The 18,844-nt window shown below is 35.0% G+C and overlaps 1 protein-coding gene and 1 long non-coding RNA gene across 2 annotated transcripts in view; one reads left to right on the top strand and one right to left on the bottom strand.

Moving 5' to 3' along the window:
* Positions 1-663: 663 nt before the first annotated feature.
* On the bottom strand, positions 664-2,349 carry LOC127874077 (uncharacterized). The gene is made up of 3 exons (XR_008046613.1): positions 2,208-2,349; positions 884-1,009; positions 664-777 (listed from the first exon to the last, which is right to left on the bottom strand). It is a non-coding gene; the product is annotated as an uncharacterized LOC127874077 (long non-coding RNA).
* Positions 2,350-15,839: 13,490 nt separating this feature from the next.
* Positions 15,840-18,844, top strand: part of LOC127874071 (phospholipase D1-like) — a 97,431-nt gene continuing 94,426 nt past the window's right edge. The window contains exon 1 of the mRNA XM_052418184.1: positions 15,840-16,152. The gene's annotated coding sequence lies outside the window, so the exon portion shown is untranslated. The remainder of the gene's footprint in view (positions 16,153-18,844) is intronic.

Genomic DNA, 18,844 nt, shown 5'->3' with positions numbered 1-18,844 from the left:
TGGAAGTCAGTACTGTAGTTAATTTGTTTAACGCTTACAAACACGCAGCGTACACGTTTTATTGTGTATGTATTCGAGTTCTTGAAAGGGATTTTTTAATTTGTGTGGGACGTTGTTGCGTACAATTTTAAATTAAATAAATCTTGTATTTGTTTTTTCGGTTGAGAAAATTCTTTATCGAAGTGTTATGATTTCTGTCGAGTATCGAGTTGAAAGTCACGTTCTTGCATGGGCGATTGGCCTAAAGGAAATTCGAAGCTTTCTGCACATGCACTTGAACGGTTGGCTTGTGTACAAACGTACATGAGCTGTACTATGGAAGAAATATTATTCGTCGGAGTCTTAATTTCGTAGATTTTCGTGAGAAAGCTTAACTACAATATCAAATGTTCAAAGAATATTTTATTCCACAGATTTACCAGGCATTACCAAATAATCCACGCATTTGAAATCCAACGAATATCCCCATTTTTGCGGAATCACGAACTTTTAATAATGCAAATGAAATTAAATGAGTTCACAGTATAACGATTACAGACCGTCTTAAAAAAAAAATTCCACTACAAACTGCTCCATCTGCAAACAAAAATGTTCCGTTCAGCCAGTCGGTCGCCAGACAAACATAAAAATATATTATAACCAAATACACGAATGTTGTCTTACTTATTTCGCATCTTGTTCCATTAAATCCAGTAGGACACCTGCACGTGAACTTTGCTATGTCGTTGGTACACGAGCCTCCGTTCATGCAGGGAGAAGAGACACATTCGTTTATTTCTGAAGAGTAAATCGAAATTACTCAATTCAGATTGGTTAATGTTGCTTAAACAGTAAAAAAGTGAATGCAAACATAAAGAAAAATGATAGTAAAAGCCAAACTCACCCACGCATTCAGTGTCAGTGCTCTGTGTGTATCCAAGGAGACAGGTGCAGGTGCCTCCTGTACATGGTGCGTTGATCAGGTTCACACATAAGTTGGTAACTGTTGCACAGGAATCTCCTACCATGCCTAGGAAAACAATATAAAATGAAATGTTTATTAACAAATGCTTATGTTTTTTGAAGACGGACATTCTCATACTTTCATAGTAATATTCATTGTCAATGATTGCTCTTGAAAACTTTGACAATACGATTTACATTGTTTTGATAATTCTATGTGCGTAGTCGATATTTGGCTGCAAGAGTTAAGGAAGGAAAAATGAAACACAACCAGAATGGAATATGTTCTCTCCGTTAGATGTTTATTCAAGGCAAGGGCACTTTCCGTTTAACAAAAAAATTATATTCATACAAAACAGCACTGACCATAAAATATTTATTAAAGCTTAAGTTACCGCCTTCAGACGGCAACTACAAAGAATTAGTGACCATACTAGTTAAGATTGATTTATATAATATCTTTAGAAAATGAGTGAAAACATCATATGTGTTTACAAATACCACTGAAATTGGTAGCTCGCTGATTAACTAAAATTATAATTGTTTGTTTCTCAAGAAGGACATTTGAATGGTATTAAGCCCAACCAAGGTTTATTTATATTTTCGAGATCAGCATAATAAAAAGTTCCACATTGATTTGTCAAATGCTAAAAGCAGCAAATTTCATAAACTAGTTATTGCCCTAAAACTAGTTTAATTTTTGGTATAATTTGACACTTGACACTTACGATGGTGCCGGTTCTTTAAATTAAAATAAAACCGTTGTGGGACTTACCCCCAACGATCTAGCTTACCTAAACCAAGCACAGCGGATAGCATGTGTCAAACAAATCTAAATATGTATGTGTTAGAGTGTTTAAAATAGTTGTTGGTGTTAGTATACTATAGTACGTATGAACGATAATTGTTTTAACTTAATTTCAAATTCCACGCAGAGTTTTCGTTTCATGCCATCACAAGAAAATCCAACCAGATTTGGAAGAATTTTTTTATTTATTTAAGTATTATATTTGAAAAGTAGTATCATTTTATTTTAATTTGAAAATAGTGTTTAAGTTTAGGTTCGTAATAAAGCATAAATTACCTATATAAAAAAAAATAAAATAACAAAGGTGAAATTATTGTACAACGTGGCCCGGCTATCATCACGTGGTTGGCTATGAAGGCAGGGATTTGATCTAGCTATGCTGGGTCCAGTAAAATCTCTGCGCAGAGGTTGCATTTATTGAACAACATTGACAACAAAAGTTTCGTCCCTTGATTACCTGCCACACATGTCGGGGCTACGCCTGACCACCCTGATCCAAGCACACACGTTCTACTGCTAACTCCAGTTAGTTTGAAGCCTGCACTACATGTGTATGTAGCAACTGAGGTCTGCAGGGTACCAGTTGTAGAAACTGCTCCCTTAGTGGGATTTGTGAGTGTACCACAGTCTACAACCAAATAATAAACATTACTGGTATATTTTTTATTTATACGTGAATATTAATTTAATCAAACAATTATATTTTCTTAAATAAATAAATTTTGCTCTTAAATTACAATTAGGAAGAATACACTATTTTTTAGGAATAAATAAGAATCTTTCGCACTTAGATGAGGCTATTTTACGAACATCAACAATTGTAAAACTATGAAATAGATATTGACCGAACAGGACGGTATAACGCCGAACATATAGAGAATATGTGTTGGATTTGGTGGAATATCGATTTTAGTTCACGAGTGATCATAGAAAAAACCGATATGCCACCATATCCAATGAATTTGCTTTTCAATTTTGTGCTTTCAAATGAATATTTTTACATTTTTGCCATTCCGGACAAAATAATTCCCCGTTAGACGCCTCGAAATCGTATTACATGTATAAAGGAAACCTAATCCGAAATCAATGTTTTATAAACTTCAATGCAGAGTAGTCGCCCTTTGTAAAATTGACTTTAGTTGGGGGAAACCAAAGATATCTAAAAATAATTCCGGTAAAACGATGAAAATTATCGGTAATTTTCACTGCCATTTTTCACTGTTTGAAACTGTGAATATCAGTTTAATTGAAATTAATATTTCTCTATAAATCATCGGAAAGCATAAAATAAAGTTTGATATTTTACTTAATGAACAGTTTGAGGCTTATATCTTTCTTATAATCTTGCCAACGTATAGCCTAATATTGCACGTGCTGTCCATTAGTTATACTACACGCCACTATAACGTAAACAAGCCTAATAAGTTACAGGGGAAAAAATGGGACGACGTAAGAGCAATTCTTTTATATTGGAAACAATTGAAAGATCGGTTCGATTTAAATGCGATTGTATTTGATTCTTAATTTATCAACGGTTACATACTGTAATCACATCCACTTTTATCAGGTTTAGTCTGGTACTTCTGGGCAGTCGAGCATACGCATGTCAGTGTGTTGAACCGATCACAAATAGAGTTTGGTAGTGCGACACATTCTGTTCCACCATCCGTGCACACTGTAATAACACACACCTTACTTATTTTTTAATAATTAACATCTTTATTATGTGAAGTCAATGTAAGCATAAATTATATTGAAGCAATAAAATATATTCATATATTATACGTTAGTCACAATAACACTATGCATATTTGTATTTAATTGGTATGCTTAAAATAACATACGTGTGACACGTTGGTTTATGGCGTAAAGGCTTATACCGAAAATGACAAACATTGTCGTACTTCTTATGTAAGCTTTACAATTTCATTATTCATGTCAGAACAAATATAGTATCGTTATATTGAAAGAAATGTATGTGGGCATGAAGTTGATATTGACTGTTACACAAAGATGTCTGTGTATAAATATATTCAATATCGTGTTGCTGTAATTCAGAGTTTATTCACAGGTCGTCGACGAGTCTCCACAACTACATTATGCACAGATATGCCCATGTGATCTTTCAGGAATTTTGTTTAATTTTCAGCCAAAGTAGGTCAAATTTACCCCCAAATTTACCCATCGTGCTCACAATGTACAGATACCGGTATATCTCTTCCCGCTCCTAGCGCGCTGCGCCGTGTTTATGGTCGATCTTAAAGTCACCAGCCGTTTACCCGAATTCCAGAACGCGTTCCTAAGCACGTTGAGCGTACTGAATACTGGGACACTTCCATTACCTTCATAAGGCCATCCCATCGCAGCCCTGGTCTGCATCGCTGCTCCAGGTCCGCTTCGTCCGTCCTCAACGCTTCCACCTCCGATGTCCCGCTGCTCTCGTCCCTATTCCGATGATGTAGTGAAACCACTATCCATCAACGAACAATTACCATTCCGCTTGGCGATTCTTACAAGTTCAGCGAGTCATCGAAATCATCGGGAGAGACATCCGGCTCGAAGAATGATGGTGTTCGCTGGATTGGCAGAGAACCCCCGCAGAAGTTCCCCTATCCGACCATCCTCAGACAATGTAGTGAGTCCACTATCCCACTATACCGCCATTATTGTCCCGCTTGTCGATTTTTCGGAATAGTTTTTAAGAAAATCTGCGGGTGGCTCTCGTCCCGGTCGCGACGTGAACTCTCCAGCTGATGACCGATATTCAATATCGCCGTCAGGATTTCAATTATATGCACCTGTATGTGTTTGTATGCTGCGTACACAACACTGTCTTTTATATAACAGTTACATAGAGTCTTCACAGAATATTGTAATTTTAAGACAATTTAATATCGTTGGAGGATTAACTTCAAATTAAATTCACACATAAGTATATTCAATACAGTTTTCAGACGGGTGAAATACAATTTCAAGCTTTTTTTAGACGATTAACTTGTTTTTAGTGATATGTGGTAGTCCTAATACGAGTTGTTGAAGTATTTGCATTAGCAGATATCGTAGTAGTTAATAGTTCATTTGGAAGTAGGCTTACACAGTTCATTTAATACAGTTTCGTCTTATTTATCTTGTTTTCCTTTTAAATATTTCGCTTACAAATTGTGTTGTTGTTGTTGTTTTCTGTAAAACGTTAAGCTGTGTTTTCTTATTTTCGTTTTTAACGTAACCTTATAAGATTCACAACCGATAGCGTTAGCAAAAATAATTACACTTATTTGCAAATATTTACTGTTATTTTTTTCTCTTGATTGATTTGACACATGCCACTTATTTATTTTAAGCGCGTTAGTTTGTCTAATGTTTTACAAAAAAAAACACAAATACTTACTGTCTTTCGAGGGATGTAGCCAAATACCAAGAACACTGTTTACGATTTACTTTGAAATTGGAAGAAAACCACACAGAATAAAAGCTATCTCCAGTTAGCTAGTATTATTAAGGTTTATGATGATATGCAACATACAAGTTCCAGACAGTTTCAGGTAAAAACGTATACCATTGAATATCATTACATCAATGAATGATAAACAAGAATGAATTACCTTACATTTGTTACATATATTTAAAGTTCCCACATTTATAAAATTATACAGGAAGTTCAAAAGTTCAATACCTGTTACTCCGATTTGGGCGTTCAAATATTCGAAATTCCAAATCAGATACCACCATAATACAGCAACTGTTTTTAAATTAATTGTATACATGCTCGATCGAACAGTTTCTGAACTGACTTTGGAATTCATATGCAAACCTTCTCTTCAGGGATTTCAATATATTTCAATATAATAGTTACAGTTTACAAATTTCACGGGGATTTGACAATGGGGTAACATTTATTATCCGTATAAGCAGGAAATTTTAATGCTATTCTTTGTTTCGCTTCTTTTGATTATGCGGAAGAAAATTGTTTATCTTATTTTGTCACGCAAAGTGTATCATCTAGAGTAAAGTATTACTATAAATATACAAGTAATGTATGTTGCGACACAGTTCTATTCCAGGGTGAACATTTTATACTCCAAATCCTCAAATAATTTGTAATTTAACAGAACATATTTTAGAATTAGTATCTAATAGCTCTTATTAATTTGATTTTGAGTCTCGGTCTGTTCCAATAACAAATAACTATTTTCTTATAATTCTTATGTTGGGTCTTCGCTGGTTTCCGTCGCGGGTTACTACATATCAAAATAATGTAGACGCGCTGATCTTATTCTTTATGCCTGCATACACGTACAAATACTCAAATATTTGTATAATATTTGTATCAGAAGCTAGTTACATTAAAAGTGTAACCTGTGCGCAAGGACTCAGCATCATTGATGTAAGTATATTTGCTGGTTTGATCTCTATAACAGCTTTGATTTGTCTATTTTACGATTGTAATGATTATCCTTTCTTAAAATCTATATATAACCTCCTTCACTTTATCGGCAATTTGTCAAGTACCAAATATTAAAAAACAACAACAAATAAATTTAATAACTATCAAAGATATTGAGACGCAGATGTACTTTGTGCCCATACCGACGTTAAAGTCGGAGACTGGTTGACACTATGTGAACTGCCAGGGTAACAAGAAATGCATGTCCACCAAAGTGCGCGTGAACAGCGCTGTCTTTATGATTACCTAATTTGTGAGAAATTTGTGGGAGCAGTATTCTAATGGTAGGACGCTGGCTTAGGGATCGAGAGGTCCTGGGTTCGAATCCCGCCCTGATCACTGTAATTTCTTGAGCAAGAAATTTATCCCACATCTGCTCCATTCCATCCAGGTGTACAAATGGGTACCTGTGAGGGAAATAAGCCGATGGGCCGTGGCTGCATACTGTGCCAAGATGTTAACGGACGACTTATTACCCAGTGATCAGAGAAAAAAATGTAAAGCGCCTTTGAACGCCCATGAGTATAAAAAGGGCGCTATATAAATGTGGTGAAAAAATGTCATGTTCGCAGATTATTTTTTATTTAGTTTAATCAATTATCTTATTGATTATTTTACAACTTTTATATGGCATAAAACAAAATATTTGTGAAGGGAATTTCCATTATGAACATCTATTCGTACTGAAACCGGTATTCTATATTCCAACGATATTGATTAAACGGTGATTGCACATCATTTATTTTATATTAACTGGAACTCATACTACAATTGTCATCCTATCTTCTATGTTTTTATATTCTAAAAAGGAACATGTTGTTGTTATTTTTGTCTAAGTTATCTCTATAAAACCCATAGGATGCTTAACAGTGCACACACATTTCTACATTTGCGTTTAAACACACACACACAATAAATTTGAATCGGTTGCGTTTATTTTAAACTTGCGGTTTTAAAAGCGAACTACTTCATTGCCTTCAGCGCTTTGATTTCTGTTTCCCATCGCATCAACTTTAAGTTCCACTTGGTATCTTAACACACGCATTTTAGAATAGTTAAAAGCTATATTCGACTCTTTGAACAGTTTTTTAGTTTATTGGCAGTATTCCAATAGACCATATAGTTAAAAATCAGAAACATGTCTCGTAGTCAGGTGTGTATTTTTGCGGCCAGAAAATGTCCGAATATTGGTAGTCGATTTAGATAACATTTACTTTAGGTGTTATGTTAAATGTGATGTCATGAAAGTTTCCGTGGCGCAATGGTAGCTCATTCGCGTACGGTCCCAAAGAACACTTGTACGAATCCCGCATTTTTTGCTTTTACTTCTTCGCAGTCGTTTTTAAACCTCGTAGCTACAAAATGCCTACTTTTCAGGAGAGAGAAAAAAAACGTCACATTTTTATAAAGATGTTTTAGAAATTGAAATTCTGTAAAACAATACCAAACAAATGAAGCTGCAAAATATGGTATAAGCCGTAGACGCGTAAGTCATACTGATAAGTCATACTGATATTCAGAAATGGTAGCTACGATATTGTGTCACCACAGTTTTGTCGTTTGTATGAGGTACGACAATTCGTCCTGATAGGAAACCACGTGGCTGCAAATATAAAAACGTTTTTTGTCAAATTTGTCAAAACGAAATGACGTACCTATAGGTGAAATGACGTCGCTACGACTTTTCGCCCGAAAAAAAAGCCAACAATCAAGCTACAACATTTCGTCACGTGGCTTTTTCAAGGGCTCTGATTGGCGTAGAGCTACGAGATATAGCATAAAACACGCGCCAGACTTCATATGTTCGGAAAAGACGAAATAAAATTTGAGAACGACAGCGACGACTTGTTTTCTTACTATGAAAATTAGTTAAGACTGTTAAAAACATAAAAGCAATCATTTTAATTGGATTTGGAAAAATGACAAACTCTGTTCACAATTACCTTAAAAACGAGATTTTAATTAAATTATCGTAATTCCACAACTTGTTTCATAGATGTCATCATTCCAATAAATATGTTCCTAACATTTTTGCTAACTTTGTGCATAGTTAGGTGTTTTCTACGAGGTGTATCTCGTTGCATTAGATTTTGTGATGACATACTTGTGTAATATAATTATGTATTACTATGGTACTGTACTTTAAATAGTTTGAATGAGAAATGTCTTGTTTTTTGTAGAAGACAAGTTTTTTTATGGCTGTTATATTGTTAAACTCTGTGACGGCGAATATGTACCTTGCTATCTGGGGCGGCAAAGAGTGTGGCAAATGAAAGTATTTTGATAGTACAGTTTATTCTGCAAACTCTGTAACATATTGTTTTAAATATAACAACACAACAAAACCGACAAATAATTTGTTTTTGCTTAACTGAAAATGAAGCGATCGTAACAATATAATGAGAAGTAACAAACAAAAGGCACACAAATATTTTTTACCTTAGCTTTCGAATGAACAAGTCTTTCCGTCTTGTAAACAATAATGATCTCAAGATAACGTTTATTTCCACCTTGTTCAAATATATGTAACGAGCCTGTTATGAGAAATATTTGCTTCTTGTTTCATTTGTTTGTACGTATTCTTTGAAAAAATCTTTTTGATAGCCTTTTAGATTTTCATTCAGTCAACTGTTCCTCAAACATTTACTTCCGAAGAAATAAATAAATGTATCTTGCCAACAAACACAAACTTTAAATGCCGTCGGCGCTTTGATTAACATACCCTTTGGCTCATCGCTAGCAGAACAAAAGTTGAGGCGTTAGGAACGTAAAGGAGATTATGGTGTTTTTTGCTTGTATGCCTCTAACTGCACCAGACATTTTAACCGCAAAATCAAATCCAAGGCCGATGAGTTTAGTTTTTATTTGCATTTAAGTGGCATGAATAAACGTAGAGATACGATCACACATTCGTTAAACATTTCAAAGTACGGTTCCAACTTCCAACAGTTTAATCTAATATTACTGGGTTGTATTCATGGTTGTGGAATTACTTTTTACATCAGGATAACACGTGATTTTCAAAAAGTATTCACAAAAGTGTACATTATTTGTAATATTATGAAATGTTCACGAGTTTACAATAAACAATTATCCCCTACCCGCGAAATGATTGAACTTTCTTAGTGTATACATGTGGAACTTTGATGTCTTCGATATAATTCATGTAAGGTTACTTAACTGCGTAAGACACCCTTAAAGGGACTTCTTCACAGTTTCAGAACATAAGAGAAATCCCAAAAATATAAATGCATATAAAACATTTAATTCAGACTTTAACAATATTGGTATGAGAATATTCATCGATAGAAATCGGTAAATTAGTGCAATTTTAATTGTGTAAGACTATGTTTTATGATATGAACTTGTAAGTGCATCATTTTTAAAGACATTGATTGCCATAGATACGGAATCTATTAATAAGTTTCTTGAATATTAAGATAAGTTAATAGTGTCATTAATTAAAAATGCTGGCTTGCGGGACAGATTTTATTAACAACAACAGTATTATAAACAACATATAACATATTTGTTACGACCAAGAGTTTAATACGTCCATACCACCCGCATTAAACTTCAGTATTTTAAGGCGTGCAGAGCTTGAAGTAACATTATTGTTGTGGACAATGTCTGACATGTTTTCTGGTTGATTAACGACCACTGTCTGAGTATCAAGCGGCTCAACACGAAGCATGGGAACATTTACTTCCTCTTGATTACTTGAAGCTGTACGATTTGAATCCAGCACATGTTGGAAGCGGACATATCCTATATGTTCAATAATCACCTTCTCCCTGGTCACCAACCTAACTTCCCCCGACCCATGGACTGTCAGCTTTTCTCCGGGCACCAAATCAGTTGTCCGCAATCTTTGCAAAGGTAAAGTACGCGGCCCGGTGTTTTCTGGATCCGGCTGAAATTCGACAAGGTAGTGTCTTCGCTCGTCGGCTGTCTCTTCTCCTAAGCGTTGCAGCATAACTCTCGGAAAGCTCATATTCAGGTCACCTACATACTGATGCGTCACTTTATTAGTTTGCAGATGTACCTCACCAACTTCCTGTAAAATTAACTTATCTGCGTGATTAGAACGGTTACCATTATCGGCAAACATGTCTAAATGCAGCGTGTCATTCATTTGATTCGCCACAACAGACGATATTGTAGAAACATTTATTCCTTTTGGAATATCTATTATAACACCCAAACGAAAGTCTATCCCCATGTTTGACTCGATGTTGCTGAATTCAGAGCTGCCATTTTCTGCCTTAGGAAATGTTTCTGTAAAGCCAATTACAGAAAAGCTAGGAATTGCAACGTCCGTGTTCAACGTGAAATCGAGTTCTTTAGTGCCATTTGGAAACATGTCATAGAAATCTTGCAACAATTCATCCATGGGCTTTTTTAGTTGCGTTTCAATCATGGTGGATTCTTTTTCTACATCAGGTGACCTCCCCGACGTGTTTTCGTTAATTTTAAAAGCGCGTGCTCTTTCGACAATAATGGGTTCACCTATTGGAGTAAGTATGTTGCTTTCAATGGTCTCTAAGTTCGTCTCAGGACCATTACTTGCTACCATATTGTTTACATCCACCAGCTGACTGCCTAAGTCTGCGTCACGATGAATTGTTAAATCGATATTATTTATAGCTTGATCAACAGACGTTATTTCTCGATTTCCATTATTTGAAGTAAATCGGATGCCCTGTCCTAACAAAGTTTGAAAACGATTCCCTATCGCATCAGGCCTTTGATTACCTTGCTCCGGCGGCGTTGTTGATCCATTTACAGAATTAAAAACTGATCTAATGTCTTGGTTATCAAAACCAGTCAATCCGAGCCCATTTGTGTCTGGCATTTGAAGTCCTTGAGAAGATAACGTTGCTAAAGGAATTTCACTGACAACTGGAATTCTGATTCTTTGACGAAGTAAATTTCCTAGCGGATTTTCAATACTTGTCGCAACGCGGTTATCTTGATCAATTGAATCTGCAAAACGATTTTCATTATTTAGTGGCGATTGGCTGTCTTGCTCAACAGTTGACACTGGTGAAGTGTTCGCAATACTGGTAAGTATCCTTTGTTCAGTTATTAAATGGTCTCCAGTATTTAATGAAAACCGCGGTTCTTGTTCGTTAATCATTGTTAAACGGTTTGCAATATTTCTTGAAGGTTGGTTTCCTTGTTCATTTAATGATATTACACTATTTCCACTATTGAATGGTACAGGTAATTGCGCGCCTTGTTCAGTAAAGCGGTCTCCGATATGTAATGGATGCTGATTTCCTTGTTCGTTAAACGTTGTTATTTGGTTTAGATTATTTTCTTGAAATTGTGTTATTCTAGATCGGTTTCCACTATTTGGCGGGAATTGGATGCCTTGTTCGTTGAACGCTGTAAAGCCAGTATTACTATTTTCTGGTGATGGGTTGCCTTGTTGGTTTGACGGTGTTATTCGATTAAGATCATTTGCTTGCATGGGTGTCCCTAGTTCTTGGAATGTTGTAAATCGGTTTTCATTGCTTGCTTGAAATTGGACCCTTTGTTCGTTAACAGTTGTTTGCCTTGCGTCATTTTGTACCCGTAAAAAGTTAAAAGGAGATTGTACCTGTCTTTGAAAATTAAATCTGTCTTGAATTTGGGAAACAAATGGGAATATCCGCTGCTGGTCTACAGATGAAGACGTCGTTGTCGTTCCTTCGATGTTATTCAGTTCACGCGTTGTATTTCTAGGATTAGTTATGAGGTCTTGCACATCTACTCTGTTAGTGAATCTCGGACTAGTGAATGCGTGAGAGTTGGGCAGAAGACCTCTTGCGACGGCAATGTTATGCATCATACCGGTAAATCCGTTTCGATCGCGTATGTTCGGTGGTTCTCGGAAAAGCCGGAAGATGTTCCGCATTAAAGTGATCGGGGTGTCCACTGATTGACGTAGTTCGTTCAGTTGTCGGAATGCACCAGTGTCTCCGTTTTGCAGGCGGCTTACCAGAAAGCTGTCCCTGAAGTTAAATGCATCGGATGATTCCATCGGCGTGTTTGGTGTTTCATCCGCTACTGGTTCCCCTCGAAATATGGTAGGTACGAATTGTCGCATAGGGTCAGGGTTGAGAGATGTTTGTACGTCTGGTTGTGCAGTTGCTGGTATTGATATCTGTGAAATCCAAATAACTATTGACAACACAGTGTAGGTCGATAGACGGTGCATTTTTCGCACGCCTGAAATAAGCAAATATACTCAAGATGAAAATCTATGAAATATGTGTCAGATGTGTATGTCAAAAACAGAGTTCACTACGAAATACTCCCAAGTAGCCATGTGCTCAAAATTACATTATCATGGTGTGCACTTTGTTGTTTGAAAGCAACCATTTGTTGTTACAGGTATGTTTTATCTAAAATGGCATTTTAAAACAGTTTCTATGTGCAGAAACTTATCAAACCTAGCTATGTTGCCAACGTAAAAGACACAATTGAGACTTTCTCTGTGAAAAACTATCTTCATGTGCTTACTGTAGTGTTTTCGCGCAGCTAGTCAGGGACGACACTTTCCGCGTGTGTGCAAGTTTTCTTTAAACAGAAGTCTCTTTTAAACGAAACTGCAGTCTAGGCGGGAAGTGTCGTCCCTGATTAACCTATCCGGAATGAACATGCTAATCTGGGACAATACATGCGTGAATTTCGGTTTTCCACGATATTTTGCTCATTGTTATGTTTCACTTTCTGCGAAAAACGATACACGATTTTCTTTTCTAGAGCTAAAAATTACAAATGAAAATCTGAACATAGAATGTACTTACGTAAACTTTCTCTGATGTTTTTTAAAATGTTCATGTCAAATGATCTCAATACACAATACTAAGTGGCATAATTAAATTTTATTAGTTTAAGGAATTTCTACAAAATTTCTGTTAAAGGCTTTGAGAATGATAAGGTCCCAGGCCGCAACAACATTTATCGAAAAATAACATACATCAAATCTTTCATTCGTTCGATCCAAATACATAAATGAATGTTAGGAATCTCATATGGGTAAGGAAAAATTGTTTCATACATGTTTCAAACGTTGAAATAAAATAGCGATAACTTTCTTTAATTGTCCTGAATCTAACAAATAAATAGTTAAACAAAATAAAACCAGTTTAAAGAAGTTTTTCAATACCAATTCATCTTTCATTTTTTTCAATATTTATGTACGAACACACGATACATTTATCTAACATGGAATGTTACTAACCGGATTAAACGATTAAATAATTCTTAAACTTAAATATGATCGATAAAAAATCTTACCTCTCATTATAAACATAAACACAAGCAAGAGAAGAAACCTTAACACCAGATCCCCATGGCTCTTGTTCGCTTCATAGAAACAAAAGAATCGTAAACGTAACGCGACAAAGGAGACGTTTAAAATCGCATGTACCAAGAACACGGAATATGTGTTTGACACCGGTGCAGTAAAACGTTAGCGTCGGAAATTGTCTTACAACAATTTTACGATAGTTTTTTTTTACTGATTGTGTAATGGATGTTGTATGTGCTTTCTTGCTGTTATAAAGGATAAGAGAAGAAGGTGCAAAAACAGCATAACAAAACGTAATGGACTTCATGAATTCAATAATTAGTTTTCATAGTCAATGAAGAACAACCAATGGAGTTGATTATTTAGTCATCATATCGATGTATTTACACCTCAAAATTAATTCTGAGAAAATACTAATTATATGAAATTACGTATTTCATTTTATATTTCAAAAGTATTTACATGTGCGTGTTTTAAAGTAAGCACTGATCAATAAATCTGTTTTCTTAGTTATTAGCAAGCAACCTCCGCGAAAATATTTGACTGGAATCAGAATTGATGGATCAAATCCCTGCGGTTTTTAATCAACACGTCATGATTTCCGAGCCACGTGGTACAACGATTTTCCCGTTGTTATGTTTGCGTTTTTTTTTATTATGCAAAGTAAATTGTTATGAACCTAAACTTATAGTCTACACTATTTTCAAAATATAATAGAAAATGATACTACTTGTCATTTTATAATACTTAAAAAATCCTTCAAGATCCGGATTGGACGAGTTTTCTTGTGATTGCAGAGATTGTCAACCTCCGCGCAGAGATTGGACTGGAACCAGCATAGCTGGTCCAAATCCCTGCCTTCATAACCAACCACGTGATGTTAAATAATTTTACCTTTGTTATTTGTACTTTTTTAATTTAATTAATTATTATTTTTATAATGAACTTTCAAAATATAATAGAGAATAATAATACTTTTCATAATATAATAACGTTATCTAATACCCCCCCCCCCACACCAAAAATAAAAAAATAAATCCTACCCAATCTAGTATGCGAGAGCATTAAACGACAACTCTGCGTGGTGGCAATTGATATGCAAGTATGCAAGTTACCTCCCGTGGCTTCAATATATTACTTCAGTGTAGTAACGTGTCTCCAGGAAAAAGAGATGACATGATCCAGTGGCAATAAGTAATAATAAAGATTAAACGATAATTGTTTCCTTCATTTACCCCTAATGTTTATTGCCGAAACTTAACATTTTCTTATTCCACGTTGAATTTTCGATAGTGTTTGCTACTTTAGATGATACCGGTGATCGATTAATGAAAGATGTCCTAATAGACATAGGATATATGTCGCTGAGCTTCCTTATTTAGGTAGAAAATTATGTTATTATAGTATTAAACGTGAACGACTAAAAGATTGGTGCGATATATGTAATTTCAAACAAATTATACCTTTTTGGTCACAGATATTTCGCGGAATACGGTACTGAATGCACGAGACATCGTGGCTATGAATGCGTGTATGTTTATGTTCGCGCTACGTTTTACATTACTATTCACGTATACATATGTGAACATGATTAATTATACCACACAAAGCGCCAAGTCTTAGATACCGCAATATACATTTTTCAGATTATGTGAATTGCATAATTTATAAAATGTTATCATTGAAGTAAAACAGATGCATGCATATCATTTAGGACAATGACATCCAACAATTGCGAGTATACGAGTATAAGTTAAATGTGTGTTACATCTACTGCAGAAATATAATCAAAGCGCTGAAGGCACTGTAGGTGTTCGCTGTTGTAAAATGTCCTCCTTGATTAGCGTGTGCGCATTGCACAGGCTACTCAATATGCACAGGCTAATCTTATTTGACATGCATTAAGCCCCGTTTTCCCTGAAAGCAGCCAATATGTACATATTTCAATGATAAACACTAGACTGGCCAATCTCGTCTTACAAGCTGTTAAACACTATTAGTCATATAAACCCTCTGCAGTGCACCAGTGGTGAACTATAGACAGGCAAATGTGGTGGTCATCTTTCCATTTGTCCTCTGCTGCAACAGGCAGCGGTTGTCTTTCCATACCGTACCTACGGCTTGTAAGCACATACTGATTTGCAAAATTATGGTCTGTAACATTAGTGTGAGCATTACACGGGATGAATGTCCAGCGACCTTTATCAAGTTTTGAACAGTCTAAATCAAGATGTAAACATAACGCCACTTTAAGTTTTAGCAGGAATATGTATAGTAGAGTTGGTAAGATTATAAGATTTCAAAGTTTAACTCAATGGTAGAATGATCGATCGGTAAACAATGATCATGCGATGGTGAAAGTTGAACGCGCGACTTTCGTTATTGAAAATCTTCAATTGGTGGACGAACTTAATAATGATAGGAATTGTGTCGTTGAATAGGTTAAAACATACAAACGAATATGCTCATAGAAACATGGGTTTAAGAGGAACAAGATCAGAAATATTCTGAGCCAAATCAGTTTCATTCGTGAATTTTTAATTAAATAACGCTTTTCTTAATCACATCGTTTTAGTGAAATATGTATTGATGTAGTTAAATGGACTTTTTTCGATGGAGATTAAATATTGTACAGAATATAGATAAATCTGACAGGTAAGTTTGATTACATTAAAGACTTAAACGATGTGTTTCCAGAGAGTGTAACGTAATATATCGAAGTCTTTTTGGAGTACAGATGACCCGACGTGCCCCAAAAAGCCCCGAGCATGTTTTAAATATGCATGATATAAATATGGTTTTAGAATCTGAACGTTTACTATTCACAGATAAAACACAATACGAATAAAACTATCCCAGTATATTCGGTCCACGATTTCATTTGAATGAACCTTTCTGAAAATAGCACATTGTACGTCTAATAATTATTAGCTTCGCTTAACACCATATACCTCATTATTGAAATTCGTGAGTTATATTCAATAGTGTTAAAATGAATTATTAAAGATAAATACGATGTTTTAAGAACCAAGGTTCGAATGTGTTATCTTGTATGAACATCAAATTCAAGCGAACATTCACGTAATGCAGTAAATCCTTAAGCCATAACTTGATACAAGTTTGTATACAATGGTGTAATGTTTTTATAGCATCAACAATTACCGCATTATGTCGCTATCTATACGATTATGTTTACGTTAAAGCTGCTTTGTTTATTTGTATTTCCGCACTCATTAACTTATAAATGAATTTATTAACAAATTGCTTGGCTGTGATAAAACTGAATCTGAAAACACTGTGTGAAATTTATATATCTCTATAAACCAATCCGCTATATACAGCATGTCATTTTCAATCTCCTACATTGACTAAAGTCGTATGAGAAAACATGTATAGAATCTCATAATTGCACACGGAATTGATCAATTCAGTATCACATAAAAACGTGCAACGCAACAGATGTTGCTTTCACTAATACTAAGCCCTATAAATCCAACATATTTTTCTTGACAAACAGTGTCCTCCTCGGCTGCTAGTGTTCAGCCTCCGTGCGTATTTGATCGTTTTCGTGAAACGGAGTTGTTGATAACATTTTACCTGTGACCTAGGAATAATATTCAAGTACAGTTTTCCTGGAATATAAATTGACTATCTAATCAACGAGGTAAGTTTGTATTGTTTTGAATTTAATATGCTCAATATAAAATTTTAGTGCATATGGTACATTTTAAGAGTAAATAAAAAAATAAACCACTGATCACGACTGAAATTAAATAGCTATAAAAGAGAATACATTTCAATTTACATTTTCTTAGTACAGTTTTCACTTCTTAACCAATAGGAACTGGCACAACATCTTCAACTTAGAAGGAGTGCTGTATCGGAAGAAGCAGAATTAAATTACCTTTTAAAATAAAAGTATATATTGGCCGTGCTCTGTGCAAAAGGGGATTAAAACCATGTGCGTAAAGTGTCTTCCCAGATTAGCCTGTACAGTACGCTTTCCGCCTAAACTGTATTTTTTTGCTAAGAAGAGACTTTCTTTAAACAGAAAATTGCATAAAAGCGGAAAGTGTCGTCCTTGATAAACCTGTGCGGACAGCGCACGATGATCTGGGGCGACACTTTATGCACATGCATTAAACCCCCTTTCCACAGAGCACGGCTCATATACATACATGTACATGTATATACATATACAGACTAAAGCACAAGAACCGTAACTCTCTGAGGCATGAACTACGTCTCAACTTTATTAAAAAGCTTTTGAGAAATTGTATCATAAAGTTGTATAATCAGGGGTCGTTTTACAGAAGCATCTTTAGTCAAATTTTATTCTTATCCTTAAATTGGGAAATTTTCTTAAGTGTTTCATTTCATATTGCAATAGATTGACATCAAGATATCCATTTAAATAACATTATTATGCCAATATGTTATTTTAGAAATACCAAAAAAAACAAACATGTGTTGCCTTATTTAGCAAAGAAATACAAAACATTGTAATTTTGAACTTAAGTGAAATTGAGAAATGACTTTAGATGTTTCTGGAATACCACCCCTGATCATGGTCGTGCAATTAAGGAACAGATCGCAATAAGGTTTTAAAAGGCAAAATAGAAATGCTCACTGGTAGTTGTGTATATCTGTCTCCAGCCCCAATAACAGTACAGGTTTAGTTGTTACAAATAAATAAAAACCTAACAGCTAAGGTAAAATAACAATAATTTGTTTTGGCAAAGAACGAGTATCATGATCTGAAAAGCATTTAAATCAGCAATGTCCGGACCAGTTAACCTGCATGAGTCAGTAAAAGTAAAATTGAGTACGTGGTCAAGTTAATTATATACGAAATTTGATGTTAATTTATATGTTATAAAGCAGCGTCATGTGGCTTGAATGTTTAGCCTGAAGTATAGTATGATATTATGATATATTATGTGTTAATTGTAAACAACTTTATAATCTCGAATATTTGCGTATGTTTGTAAATTTGATAACAATCTTGCTATTAAAATTAATGTTTTTAGGGTCTGAAGTTAACACATAGTAACCTTAACTGGTCGTTAAAGTTTTTTGCAACCAGATCAGATACCCTCTTTGAAATCGCAGTCAGTCAAGGTTATGTCATTTCAGGTGTATACCGTCAAATTGAGCTCAATTTCGCTGCAAAAACAATTCAGTTCAATTCATTTCTATCGCATTATGGTTAGTCATGTTCAGTGCGGTTCTGGTGTGTCATTTCTAAGAATTAACCTGTTTTTCAAAAGCCTCGTCTAATTAGTGTCGCCGTTACTGCAACGGGAATTGCATAAAAGAAGGAAATATCGACTCGTCGCGAAATAAT

This window comes from Dreissena polymorpha, chromosome 3 (genome assembly GCF_020536995.1).
Source record: "Dreissena polymorpha isolate Duluth1 chromosome 3, UMN_Dpol_1.0, whole genome shotgun sequence".
NCBI lineage: Eukaryota > Metazoa > Mollusca > Bivalvia > Myida > Dreissenidae > Dreissena > Dreissena polymorpha.
The sequence above is the reverse complement of the archived record's forward strand: the minus strand, read 5'-3'. Positions and strand labels throughout refer to the sequence as shown.